The following is a 15,275-nucleotide window of genomic DNA, read 5'->3' on the forward strand; positions in this document are numbered from 1 at the left end:
TCAGATTCTTGCTGTACAACTACCACAGACCCGTTTTTGGTTACAGGAGACCAAAGTTTCAACTTTATTATATCACATTTGTTTCATACTATCTGGTCAATGAGTCTGAACTTCTCATTTCTGCGATGCAGAAGAGGAAGCATAACTGCACACAGGTTATAGCTGCCCGCTGTAAAAGCCCTACGACGACACGTAGCGCTAATAGTGATGATGCGCAAAACAATTTGTCTTGCGTTCTTCCTCTTGCTTGCTTCATCACAGGGGAGAGCCAACCAAGCAACATCAATGTTCTCAGTTTTGGCCGCGTCGAACGTGTCTCTGGCGAGGCACATCCTTATTTACCCTCCATGGGCTATACCAATTATGTATCCGCACGTTTTACACTTGAATTTAACGCTACTCTTTTTGCAGAACAGCGCAAAAAAAGTAAGTTTTGAATTCAGGGGCTCATCAGGTCGAGCAAGAAAATTTGTACAGCGTGAACACCTTGAAAGGCTCGTCTTTCTTCCGTGGTACTGGAACCAATCTACGCAGTTCAGGTCTTTGCTTCGTAGCAGTGTTAGAAGGATGCCACACACACGTCTCTTCATATTCTCGAGGTCTCACGAGGAAACACTAAAGGAGTTTTCAGGCCTGCTTTGTCAAGTAACCAGCGTGAGTGCTAGCGACAACAATGCTCCCTTGGACAGATACAAAAAGTGCAACGTAAGGGTTAGCTTCCCGATATCGAAGCTTTTTTCAGCGGAGAAGATTTACAGCGCTTTGCCCAAAGGACAAAGCTTTGTTGCTGGTGCTTTCCACATTGATGAAGAAGTGTCTACTCAACCGTATGTCCTCGGTACCCTGGAAGCGTACATGACGAAAAACAACTCTGTTCGTATCACTGAACGCAACGTTGAAGTGTGCGTGATGGCAAAAAAATGCGACTTTTCGTTGCGCCCGCAGGCAGCGCTCTTCGAAACTGTACCACCGCTCTTCATGGAAGCTCAGTATCCTCCAACACAGATGTGCATCTTTAGCAGGCGTGTTACGTCGTATCAGATATCCGTGATTGATTCCTGGCAGTCGGTAATTTCTCTCGTCCTCACTGTCACACTTTGCAGCATGCTCACAATAGGGCTTCTGTGGTTGCGTGCACACCTTCTGCACCCTGACAAGGATTTTAGCGTTGCCATCGTTGCTTTATTTCTGGTCTCCACCTTTTTAGGCCGGAGTCCTCCTGATAATCTGACGAGTGCTATTCCGTACCGTAGCACGATGCTTGTCGTGTGGATGATGGGCATGTTTTTCTTAGGCAACTACGTGCAAACGACGCTCACTGCGATAGAAAGCGTTCCGATAAGCAGGACTGGCCCAAGAGACTTGGCGCAGCTGAAAAAGGACGTGGAAAAAGGCGCAGTTCAGGCTTGTGCGACGCGCCACTGGAGGGGTATGCTTGCTAGTTACTTCCTTGAACGGTCGCGGTTTCCGACGGGCAGCTTTTTGGTTGAAGCCTTATCGCGTTGTAAGGGAAGTTGCTATAGCTACCGGCGAAGCAGCACATGCTACGAGAATTGCTCGGGGGGCAGATACGTTGCTTTGTCGATATGCAGCGACGGCGAAATATTGTCGGCGGCAAGATGGAACGTGTTGCCTGGGAAGCACTGTGGTCTCATTCATCAGATATCCTACATGCACAAGACGAATCCACACAGGCGAGTAGAACTTTTTTCTCCGGTGTGATTTCCTTCATTTCTTTCAATGTGCAGCACTTTTCGCTTCACCGAGAGTATGCACTTATCGACAGGTCAGTGCTTTCTTAAACTCTCTTCATACTTATCGCGTCAACTTTGAAGTGATGAAACCTGAAGATATACAGACCGTCATGGAAAAAAAACTGTGACATCCATTATACCTTTGAGGAGTTGAAAGCCAGCGATAGATTTTCCTCTCTCGCCGCAACCAATAACACGATACGGAAGCACTCTAATTATCTGGTCAACCAGTTAAACCTCCTTGCCACAAGTGCATCACGCGAATTCTCAAGGACGTCGTCTCCGTACGAACCAGTCTGCGCAGTATAACTTGCCAATCACCAAGGAGCAGCATGTCGACAGTTTAGTTGACAGAAATGCACGCGATGTATAGCACAATCTGCTTCGAAAATTGAAACTAAAACTGCGCCACTTATGACATATCTAACGGTCGCGCGGATAGCGTTCGTTCTATCCGAGGATCGTAGTAAATGTTCATCTCATGTTACAGCCAAAAGCAGAAGATGGGGCAGTTAAGTCGCTTATCCGCATCTGTTATAAAATTTCTACCCAATACGAGCGCTTTCCAAGCCCTCCAGTGTTTTGATGTGCTTCTCGGTGATAGTGTTTCCACCCAGCAGCTGTTTTAGAAACAAGATATAACTAATTCCGGTTTAAGCGCTGACGCCAACTGGTGGTCGGCCCCCGATTCGTCGTCTTCTTTGATTTGTGGCAGTAGGAGAGTGCACGTACTTCGCGTAGTAATATTTTCCTGAGTCTTTGACTTTCCGATGCCAGCGTTATCAACTGCACCAACGAAGTTAGAACACGCGACATCATGTCGGCGAGCTGCGCATCGAGAACGCTTTGCCACATAAGCGCCCGAGTAAATTAACTTGTGTTCTCAATAGTTTCCTCCCATGTTCATGGGGCCATGAGTTCTGCTCCACGAAAGCAATCCTTAATGCACCCCGCAGTCAGTTCCATGCACGAAAACGTATTCCATTGCGGTCAGAAGAGAGATACGAACCCGGAGGTGGGTCTGTTGTCGTTCGATTGCTGTCAGTATGAGCTGCTGACTCGCCTCAGATGGGACACGATGAGCACGTGAATTATGTCAATGTTAATTGGCTGGCCTGGCTCGTCGCTTGCGGTAGCAGGAGGGCGTGGTCACTATAGTCATGGAAGGCAGCACGTGTTCCGCTCGCCTGAGGAGCACGAGCAGAAACTTCCTATTTATGCAAGCCGCTCGGCGGACAAGTTACCGCTCATCAACATGTTCCCGTTAAATTTGTGCCTGGTGGCACAGTCGTCTTGGATATTGGTTGTGGCACATAGCTCGTAAACCGTGGTTGCGACCGTGACATACGAAAAATCAGCGTGAAAGCCCTGCGCTTTGCGAATATTCCCAGTGACAAACGGCTGCCGTCGCTCGCTGCCGTTCATGCTCACGCACAGAAGGCGCAGAAGGCCGGTAACGCAAAAGTTAATGCACTTCAGAGCAGCGCTACGGTCACCTTTCAAGGCATACGTATTTGACAGCGGGATCTGGCAAAATTTTCATCCCTATTTCAGGTATTCATTAAATTTTATTCTCTTGTTTTGTTTTTGCGGGGGTGGGGGGGGGGGGGTGTTATTTCCTTAGAAAAGATGAGAACGGGGTGGGGTTCTCTCGGTGGCTTGGACGTAGCTTGGACGTTACTGTCGCTCTCCATTTATGCAAGGAACGGATTTTCTGCCCCGACGCCGAGTTTACGGCGCCTCTTTATTCGCTGTAACCGAATTATGCGGCCAAAGTTGTTCAATGTATCGGGATGCTAAGCCATCACCCGAATGGAAATTTTGATGGTGCTCCCACCCTAGCTCATAATTAGCGAGCGCATGAACCACAATAAGACTTCTATATCTCCTACGACACCATTTTTCTGCAATTTTCGGGTCTAATCCAAATGTGCAGTCACCGGACACCGGCATTTTTTTATTAATGTGGTTTTGGCAAATAGCTCACAAAAAAAAAATTTCCGGTTTGTCTGTCGTTGGGTTGCCTGATTGATACAGAAAGATCACGTTACTTTGTCAGCTATCACAAGCTGGCCACCGTGGCAAGTAGGGACGTCCCACCGGATTCTGAGCAAACTGCCAACCGTGGCAGACGGTAGTTAAGAAAAAAATGATTGGTCGAGGCCGATCACGTGACCTTGCGGCGTACTGCCAACCTGGCCACCATTTGCAAATGACAACCTGCCCACCGGGTTGTGAGCGACCGCCTCCCGCGACATGTGGCAATGTAATAATGTAAATATATTCAATTAAATTTCTCCTGCTCGCAGTAGCGCTTCTACATGAGCCTTAGAGGAGCTCGGGAAGTGCAACCCGGGTCTCACACGCCCCATCGGTATCTGTGTATGAAACAGCCACCGCCGGGCTAGTGACGCATCGCTTAGCAGCTGCACCACTCCTCTAGTATTGGTATTAGGACTCTACGTGGTCACTGAATGTGAATGAGAGGATCATCGCGTCGTCAACCCTACGTGACTATCAGCGGACAATACACAGTTCGCCGAGAAGTCTGAAAATCTGAGGACCACCGAAATTCGGAAGTTGCCGTCCACCAAAGTGCGAAAGAACCACAAAAGTTTGAAAGTAGGCCCCCTACGAAAATGATTTAGTTTTGATTAATGTGGATTAGGAAAAGGATTGGGATAAAGAAGTGTTTCGTATTACTCCAGATGCTAATCCAATGGATTTTACACAAATAATCAAGAGGTGATGACTAATGCATTATATAAGCGCAGGGGAACAGGTGTCAACCGGAGATGTGGCTGGAAAGTCCAAGAAGCTAATAGACATTGTAGACACTACAGCACCTAGCCCAAATTGTATAGTATTTTGTTATTTGAATGTGTGGTTCAAAATGCCACTAACATTTTTTCCATTGTCATGAAACGCCGCCTGTGCATGAGAGCTGCACGTATTCGCTTAGTTGTGAACATAAAAAGGAAAATACAATAGTCTTACGGCGTGTTTTGGATAACCCTAATTTTAAGAGAAAACGAGTCTCCATGGGCACATTATGTATATCAGGCATGGAATGTGCAGAAAATAGAGCAACCAGTGGAAGATGGCACAATAAAATAATACCAAAAATCGTTCGTGCGATTTGTTGCGTGATTTTTCTGGAAACAGGCGATGAGTGCCAATATCAGTGCTTTCTGGAAGACCAATGCTGACAGTAAATGGAGTGGGAGCTGCCCTCAGGCCGCTCACCTGATTGACCAGCGCCAACAAGCCGTCCGGGATGCTGCGGCCACGAGGGCTGTTGCGGCCGTGGACGAAGGGATCTACTCCCTGATCTATGTCTCCCACGACTTGAACAACATATATAATTTCCACCACCACCACCACCACAATAAATGGAGGGCCCTGCATGGTCACTTACGCATTCGCATCGATGGACAACGATACCAAAAAACGAGGGACACCGGGAACGCCAGTACACTACGGCTGTTGGCGTCTTTCCGATCAAGAGCACTACCGTAGCATCTCGCACGTGGATTTTAGTACTTATTCACATTACTTATCTAACTTTCTAAGCATCTGAGATCAAAAAGAAGCCCGGACCGACTGAGACCGCCATTTCGAGACCTGAATACATGTCTCCCCATTTGAAATGACCCAGACGCGAAACCACATTGAGGGGGTGTGAATATTTCAGCGAACACAGCTTGCGTTACAAAGGATATACAAGTTGGTCGCTTTAATGAATACCAACAGCTTTAGAGAATTATTCATGCGTCTGATAAGTATTCAGCCGTGCAAATGCATATCCACAATAAAAAGTCCATGAAACCACAGATATGTCATACGGCCGTCTCCTGTTCCTTGAAAGCCATGAAATAAAACAAATAGAGTGCCGAAAAAGATAATAAAGCAAGAAAACAGAACGGGAGAAAATCTGCTGTGATATTTGTTAATACCTTATCGAGCGTCAGTAACCGAACCACCAGCGCCTATAATAACCTTATATAACCCTATATAACCCTTTATAACAGCGCCTATAGATAACCGAACCACCAGCGCTGGTCAGTAATAATTACCCTTCGCCAGTATTTCAGATACTCACCCGTACTTGGGCGCGCTTCATGACGTTCAACGCGAGATACCGCTGACAGAGAGAAGACGGGTGAAAATTAGTAGAGCGCCCGACTTCTATACAATTGCCGCAAATGACAGCCACATAGTTCGACACTTATGAAACGCAAACTGAGCGGAAAGCTTAAAGTGCGTTGACTGAGGCGAAGAATTGCATGCGGGACGTAATGTGTATGCTGCTTGCTTTTATTTGGGCGCAAACGAGGTATAAATGATGGAATGTTACAAGTGAGATATTGTAACAAAGCAGGAGAGGAAGAAGGGCTCTAGATTAAGCCCGCGGGGTCACTTTTCGTTCCTTATATTTCTAGGTTTCAGTTTTCTCGCGAACGTAGTCAACGTGCCTGAGGGGAACTGAACCACCACCAAGGCGTGTTTTATAAAGGCTTGTCATTTAAAAACCATTACAAGATTGGATTCGTTTTACACGCATAGACCCGGTAACAAGGCACGACTAGAGAGATTGAACAATCGTTACACGGCTGTGATGTCTGACGTACTGCTTCTGCTTCGGCTGCTCGCTAATATTCATTACTGAGATTCTGAAGCCACATCTTCGTACAGGAAAATCACTGTCCTCCCCTTTATTCAATGGCCAAGTTTAGTACGGAACTGTCATAAAGTTTGTTGGTGGGCTAGTTCATGCATATTTTAAAAGGTGCAAAGCAATGAGAAAAAAAGAGTGGACGGAGATGAAGGTGACACGGTTGTTAATGAGCGCGTATTTGTCCCACTTTCTTATCTGTCCTCTTCGTTTTTTACAGACTGCCACATTTTTTAAGGTCCAGTATGCCATACCTGAACTTCATGGCGGTTAGTTTGCGTGAAAGCTGCACACACCCTCTAAAGCCACATTCATGTGTTGCTGAAAAGTTATGGCCCAAGACCAAAGCATGACTGCATTAGTGAATGAAGGTTTCCTTTAGTTGTCACGTTGGAGGAACAAAGAAAAGGAAACTGCGTTTCGGGTTTTTTTTTCTCTCAGGCATGCTGTCTATACTGTTACAGACGTCTTAGGCTAGCACTGCCTTTCGTCCATTTACACAGCGCGCTTTTTTCAGAAATCTCCATGCGCTGCCTCAATGAATAACGTATTTCATGAGTCGTCTTGGTGTCACTCCACATTCCTTCTAAGATTCAGTTTCTTTGACAAACATTTGCGTTGAAATAGGAAGCTGGGGTTTCCTTCCTCTGGTCTTCTGACATGCGTTCTTGACTTCAAAAGCGTGTGGTGTTTTTATATTCTTTAACACTTAAAACTTTTCAATGCATAGTTAATTTTATGGTTGGTTACATCCACTGAAGCCCCTTACATTTATTCTATTTCATTTAGTGTGGTGCGTGTAGCCCACTTTATTTCCTTCGGTAATTATTACTCTCATGCTTGAACTGTATATTATGAACTGGAAAGCCTACCTTTTATCGTGCATGTCCCAATAATATACACTCTTCTTTTAAGTCAAATTTCCTACTGAAGTATGAATATTAACCTGCTCTAAAATTTTTCAGATTCGCGGCGCCGTTAAATGTTCCAAGAGCTGATAGAAACAGTTGTATCAGATGATTTACACTATTTTCTCTCTTCCACAGATACCAGCATCGCCGCCTTCTGATGGCTATTGAGGAAGCTGGACTAGCAACCCGTCATATGCCCACCGTAGCTCGTCCGAGCGACGAACAGGAGGGCCGGACTGCGACCTACCTATTCTTTGTGTTTTACGCGCTCGGCTGCTTCGTTGCGCTGGTTGCACTGGTCGGCGAGCTGCTATGGAAACCCAATGGGGGGCTCAATTTTGGCCTTCGTTGTCAGCTGCTGAGACTTAGCTGCTGTCATCTCGTCCGCTACTTAAGAAGGCTATATCTGGAAACTCTCGGTCACAATCTCGCTCTTTGGGATTGAAGTGCTCACCAGGAAACGCCTCTTTGCTCATTTTCATCTGCAGTGATGTTTTCCTCCCCAGCTGAACAGCTAACCGCTCACTTATTCTGGCAATTTACTTTTTGCAGTTCGGGGGAGGTACGCATGCTGTAAGTATAAATTTCTGCTCGTTTTTTTTTTTCAATGAATGTGGATGGCAGTGCTAAGAAGTCATTAGTGGGTCTTTGGATAACAGGCGTTCCCAACAACAAGCCAGCGCCTTTAAATAACACTCTGCGAGAACAAGTCGCTAAAAAGCCCATAGGCCTAAAACCATGCTTCCACAATAATCCAGCTGTTATAGGAGCAGAAGGCATGTATTTTGAACAGCATTTCGACTTCAGTATTCCAACCCAGGAGCGAGTTTGTAATATTGTTATGTGACGGTGCGCCGGTGAAGAGAGTAGGACATGACGGATATTGATGTCATGATTTAATGGCAGCGGACCTCACGTGGGCGATCCTGTCCCCGCCTGTGCCCGTTCCGCCTTAATCCGCGACAATTTTAAGAAAAGATATTGAAATGGGGAGTATGTGCTGCACTTCCCGTGTGGTTTGTTTACATAAAACGCATTAGCAGAATATAGAGCTGTATTTTTACAGTCTTGCCGCTTTTGAAAAAGTGATTTTTGTGCAAATTTAATAATAATATAGGGTACCACTGAAACTGATTACTAATTAGACTATGCGCTTTCTCATTTTCATTCTATAACTCAAAACCTCTAGAAAAAACTGCAGAAGATATGGACAAAATTTGTTCTAACAAAGGAAAACATAAGGAGCCAATAGCGTAAGTGGCTCTTACTGGGACGTACGCAATTCGTCCACGACAATATAAAGCAAATCCAAAAATGTTGCTCTCCAGTGCAGTAATGTTGAACCAGTAATGAATATCAAAAATTAGTATACTATCATCCACGCTAAAAAAGCGCCCAGGCACATGTACGCAGTGTAAATGCAATTTCCGTTCCACAATCTCAGAATTTATGTTCAACATCATATCGCCGGTCCTAAAATTTCCCGGCTTTTAGCGGAAGTACTTGGCTCTATAAAGGATAGAAACAGTGTAATTAGTTTCATTGCATAAGCTCCCAATTTGGAGAGAAAAGAGCCTCCTTTTATAGCATGTATTTCAGGGTGGCAGAGAGCAAATGAGCTGCTGATAATGACATTTTTTTTCCTACATTTATCGTCTCATTGCATCTCTATATCACATGTTTCGTGTTGTAAACCTCTGACACCATTGAGACGAGAGCAATAGAGAAAGCGTTGCGAAGGCACCTTGTGTGTCTTCGTTGCAGTTTTCTTCTTTCTTTTATTTTTATTGGGAAGGTAGGTTTCGACGAAGGGCAGAAGATCGCCACCAATTACTCCCCTTGTGGTTGTGAGGTAGATGATGCTCTCTTAATATTATCAAGCCCACAATCTATATTAGAACCAAGCCTTTATTTACTGCATCGAGAGGGGATATTTAGGAGAGGCAGAAGCTGTTTCGGGAGATTTGGATCATGTACGAAAATTTTTTCTTCCGGCTCATTCGGAAAGCAACGCTGTTCGACTAAAAGGACTTAGTGTGGGGTTAGTTGAGCTGACACTTTTAGCCAGCTCCGTGAGTTGCTGTCTGGGCCTCCGCAAAAAGGCGACAATACGAATGTCGTAAAAAAATAGGTTCTGTAGAGTGGCATGAAAGCGGTGGCCTTGCGTACTTCGGGCTTATGCACAATTGTATCAGAGTTAGGCAAAATGTACACCGAGGATGTGTCATGACAGAAAAACGTTTAACTTTTCTTCGTTACAAGTTCCCGTCTTGCAGACGTTCACTGCAGCACGTGCCTTAGTTCAGAAACAAAATTGGGAAAAAAAACTGTTGGTTTCGTACAGTCGCACGTTTTCTTTGTCCCAGCATACTATAGACACGAATGAAACGTGTTCATAGCACCTGTTGTGCGCTTTGACAACTTTTGGCCATGTACCAAATACACAAGCTTGAATCGAAAATAAGCACAAAGAATACAGTAGCCTGCAGTTCATGTATTTCATATTTATGAAGGGCAGGTCATAAAGCCAGGCTTGCTTGATAAAGATACGCAAGTCGGGAATGCACAAAGCAAGTGGAAAGCAAGTCTGTGATCAAATGCTAAGAACAAAACCAACAGGTGACTAGCTAGCACTGTCGACACCTATGCATGTATTGGCCTCTCCTGAGGAAATCTGGTTTTAAATAAAAGCACGTTGTATTATCCATCTAGTGGTGAGCGTCGATACTGCTTGCTCTGATTTTCAATTTGTCTTTCACACATCATTTGATTTCGCTGGGAATTCAAAGTAGATATTTATCCCATCACTATTGCTTGTATTTATCGTCTTTATTTTCATATTTTACACTTCGAAGGACGCGAATTAAGCGTTGCCTAACGTCACGATGAAATAATTTCGCAACATTTTCACGGCAGTTTTTAAGATTTTAAGACGTTTTGACGAAGAACAGTACAGCATATATAGTGAAAAAAATTCTCTATCCTTAACAAATTAAAGCTACATGGACAAGGTGATTTCAATAAACAGTCGCTAAAACAACTTTCAAAGTTCATGAGACCTGACAAAATTGATTTTTATTTTTTTCCCAACATAGATAGTTCACTCTCTTGTGGTACATTCAGATTGGAGAAGAGACCTAATGTCGGTAAGCGGGTTTCTCAGAGCTTCACCATTAGCTTTCGGGTAAGTATAAATTGCGTTCTAGGAATTGGTACTAAAGTGTCGTTTTCGAAGGGTTCTGTGATACCGAGAAAATTTACGGAAAACCGGTGAGATTTATTGACAACGACGCCTTTCAGGTGTAGCGCGCGACTTGCGCACGGTCACTCGGATCCAGATCATTCAGGAGCAGCGCAAGCAGCTTACACCGACTCGTCAGCACCCGAGGCAGGCTGACTCGCTTGTTTAGTTGACGGGGGCTGCTAAAACCTTCTCGCTGCTGCAACACGTAAAAAAAACTTTGTTAGCGAGGAAGTGGCACGTCAGCTCTCCCTTCTATCGAGCCCACCAAAGCCACCAGATTATTTGGCTTTGGCTCTCCGGCATGCCTTTGAAGAGAAGGTTGCTGAGGGTCTTCCGCCCGCTCATCCTCCATTGCCTCTCACTGCTCCGCTGACCTACACCGACGTCGTCGCCCAACCGCCACCCCCTCTCACCAGACCGCTGACATACGTAGCCATTGCCGCCAGAGCTCGGCCACCTACCAACACTTCGACTCCAGTACCTGCGAGAGCGGCGGCTCCTTATCTTTCACCGGGTCCGCGAGTCAGCAATCCCTGGCGTCCCACTGATAACCGGCCTATTGTACTAGACTTGCCGCTAACCTTGATCATGGGGCATGGCTTTTCCATCGTCGTTTCCCAGTACTAACACCACCGTCTCAACCTCACGCGTGCTGGACTTCCACTAGTCAGTACTTCCGGTAATAGGAGCTGCCGTCAAGTTATCCCTTTTCCCCGTAGCGTTACGTCCTCTCTACACACCGTTCACCTTCGCCGAGACGGCGCTGCATTTCATTTATACGATGTCGCCCCAACACTACTCAGTAGAACAAATAAGAGCCGCGGTTCTTGAGGAGACAACTAGACACTTGTCAAATTTTCCAAGGGCCGGTATTTCACGTGCTAATCTTATTGAAATTTTGTTCAGGGCGTTGCTGTCATTGCGCTTGTGGAAACCGGTGCTGCAGTTTCTGTAATAGACTATAAAAAGCTGTCGCTCGTTAAGGAAGGTAAAGACGCGAATGTCGGCCAATGGCTGCGCACGGCCCCCGCTTAGCACATCCAGCCGTCCGTAGCCTGTACCGTTGGAAATGTAATTCGGAATTCCCTCCCCACGATAGAGTTTGCTGTGTTGCCCTCATTTACCGATGCCGTAATTCTGGCCTGGGGCTTTCTTTAGCGCTATCAAGCTACCATGGTTTGTTCTCGAACCGGAGTCAGGTTATCTACTCTGCGCAGTCCTTTGCCGGACGCTACTCCTGTTTTGCAGTGAAAGCTACACTAGGCTAGCAGAAGCGCAATTCGTGGTCCCTAGGACAGGCCACTACTGCGGATGCGCAGTTACCATGGCAATTAGTATCATGGCAACCATGGTGCCACTCGCATTGTCTATCATAACAAATGAGAAGCAAATAAATTTGAGGTTTTGGTGGCAATCAGACTTGCACCGCCGGCGTGCGAGCCGGGGACGCTGCCACTCTGCCACGACACTTCAAAGTTTGAAGCTGAATAAAGGCGCGTCTACTGAATGCAGAGTTCTTGAAATCGTGTCTTCGAGATATGTATTAAGACCTATATAAGTCATTATGACCATGTTAATTACAGGTGCCGCAGTCAAGCGAGTACCTAATTTCCTCCGTGCTTGGCGTGTAGTAGAAGCGCCATCATGCGACACCCACTGAACTCCTTCCTCGCAATGTACTGGGCTCGCCCAGCAGATGGCGGTGGTGGCGGACCGCGCGCTGTTTCCGCGCCGCGTGCAAATGAGGCGAGAAAGAATAAGCGGGTGGCCGAGCGCGGGATGATTGAGAAGAACGTCTCGCGAAGGGACGCCGTCAAGCTGATGAACGACAACGACGGCGTGTCGCTACCGAAGTGTCAGTAGACGAAACTGCTTTCGCTAGGTATATCCTAGCCTAGCTGAGCTAAGCCACTGCAATTTTTTTGTGTTGGAACCTTAGTTGCCGAAGACTAGAGACGTAGAGCTTCTTCTACGCTCCACCGTCCTTTTTCCACTTTTTTGCGCCTTTTCTAGCGAGGACAGTTTGTTCTTCACACCGGCCCCTGCTTTTCTGAACCGCACGAGTCTTCCTTTTCGCGTATTTTGTAATGGTTCCCTCCGCTCGCTCTACCGTAACTATGGTCTTCAACCCTTTTTGCTCTCCAACCACTTTGCGTTTTGGTGAATATCTCCGCAGTGTCCAACCCATCGAGTGTCAGGTCTTCCGCGAGGTGAGCGACGATATGCCACACCTCGCCATCAGCACGCTCATGGCACGAGTCCATATGTTACGAACACCATCTACGTGAGTTCTTTCAACGCCTATACCAGTATGGCATGAGGACGCCGCCAAGTGTGTCTTGGGCACATGCGGGTTAAAGGCTTTGAGATAAGATCGCATGGTATCCGTCCTATTCCGTTCCACGTCAACAACATCCTGGGTTCCATAGACTACTGCGCTGCGCCAGTTACGCCAATTGATGAGGATGGTGAATTTTTCCCGGAATGTTGTACCGCACTAAGCAGAGCTTCTCCGGCCGCTCGATTAACTCCTTCGGCCACCGCCGGCCCGTCCTCTGCCATTCATGGTCGTCATAAGCCCAAGCCACCTTTGCTCCTGCCAAGCAAGCTACCGCGATCGCCCTGCTTTTGATCCATGCTCGCCGACGTCCTTGCTAGGCTAGTGGTGGATGCCTCCGGCCATGGTGTTAGAAATATTCTAACACCATGCCTCCGGCGTCGCTGTCGGAGCTGTCTTACAACAGTGCATTGACTCCGAGGTGCGACCTTTGCTCTTTTGTTCCCGATAACTACTTCCTCCTGAAACTCGCTAGAGTGTCCTCGGGCACGAGCTGCTAGCCATCTCCGCTGCGATACAGCACTTCCGGCATTTTCTAGAAGGATGCCAGTTTTGACGTGCTGACCGATCACAAGCCAGTGGCGTTTCTTTTAGTTCTCTCCGCTCCAAGCATTGCGTCCCAGCGCGTGCCACCCGTGCGTCAGCGGCATGGTAGAACGTTTTCACCAACAGCTGAAGGCTGCCCCAGCTTCCGATTCGACTGCATAAATTAGGTTGATGCCCTGCTAATGTGCTTTTGGTATAAGACCCGCCCTGCGAGCAGACTAACAGTGCTTTGCAGCACACGTGGTGTACGGTAAATCCCTGGTCTCCCCGGATACGTCTTCACATCCGTGCAGCTACCAGCGCTGCCTCAAGAGCAACTGCAGCGTCTTGCGGACTGTGTAAAAGACGTGCTGCCTCCACCCCTTCGACCTTCCCGCGGCAACACCAACTTTGTTCACCTAGATCTCGCCATTTTCGCACATATGTTTGTTCGCGACGCTGTCCGCGCCCCGTCAACCCCGGCCTACGAGGGATCATATCACGTCTTTCGCCGCACAATAAAAAACTGCAATCCTTCTTCACAATGGCCGTGAAGAGGCAGTCAGTTCGGACTGCCGTATGCCGGCGTTCCTGGGGACGACTGACGGCCTCGCAGTGCCGCCTGACACCAGCAGCCACCTGTCCGCCGTCTCCTCCTACCCACCGTTTCCCCTCTTGCGCTGATGGCATTCAGTTTAATTTCGAACTGAAGTCTAGGCGGGGGTATATAGAGGAGGTCGTGCTCTGCAGCGCCCTCTTTTGGCTGAGCCTAGAGCCCGGCCAACGCGCGCCCACACGGGGAAGAAAATAAAGTGGTGCCTGGCGGTGGCACGTGAAGCCACTGCTGGCAGTTCTGTTATGGCCTAAACCCGTGCCAGCTTTCTCTTTCCTTCGCTCCTGAGGCATAAGCATAAAATTTAATTTCTTTTTCGCTTCTACTTATTTTTATTTTTATCTTCCTTTCTAAAGGAACACCAACTCATTAGCATACACATGTAAGGCAGACTTGTTACGCTCTAGGTTGCCACGAAGATTCGCGGTTTTGATCACCATACGTTGCGGTATCGCTTCAGCCCAAATGTACTAGGTTTAAATCCACCGCACCTTTGGAAAAAAAGTGTTACTTTGCTTTCATACCACGGTGGCGTCATCTGGGATTTTTGGAACCTTTGTTTCTGCTTTACGACTGTAGCACCGCGTTTCGTTGCAAATGAGCCATATAACTGGTTCTTTTAGAAAAGAGCCGAGGTCAGTCAAAACAAGTGTGCCGAATCACGATACAGCTGAAGTGGACGGAAATGTACCCAAGATGCGCAAACAACATCCAGCCGGAAAGACAGGAAGCCTACTCCCAGCCAGTGGTGAGTGGGTGTCCATCTTTCCCCTTCGCTCAGAACTTGAAATTGATAAACTTTTGACAGAAGCCAAACTCGTTGGCTCTTTTCTCGTCACCGCAGTACAACCTGTAAGCTGCAAACAGTCGGCGGCGTTGAAACAAACCGATGATATGTGAGGATTTTACACAGAAGCAGCGACCAGTGCCAGCCGATAAAATGAAATGAATCCAAACTTAACGGCCAGGAAACGTGGCCCCACAACATGAGCTGAATATTAGAGGAGGTCTACCATTTAGAGAATCCGCAAAACAGGAGGAGACACGTTGTTCGATAAAGCAAAGTGTGAAATTATAATGGCGCTGACGACTACAACACAAGCGTCAAGGTGGATTATGATTTCCACGGGAAATTTGAATTCATGTCGGCCTTGAATGTGAATTAGGCACTATTCAGCATGTTTTTCATTTAGAAGGCACACTTCTGTTTTGTTT

This window comes from Amblyomma mixtum, chromosome 8 (genome assembly GCF_055824585.1).
Source record: "Amblyomma mixtum isolate Tamu chromosome 8, ASM5582458v1, whole genome shotgun sequence".
Lineage (NCBI taxonomy): Eukaryota > Metazoa > Arthropoda > Arachnida > Ixodida > Ixodidae > Amblyomma > Amblyomma mixtum.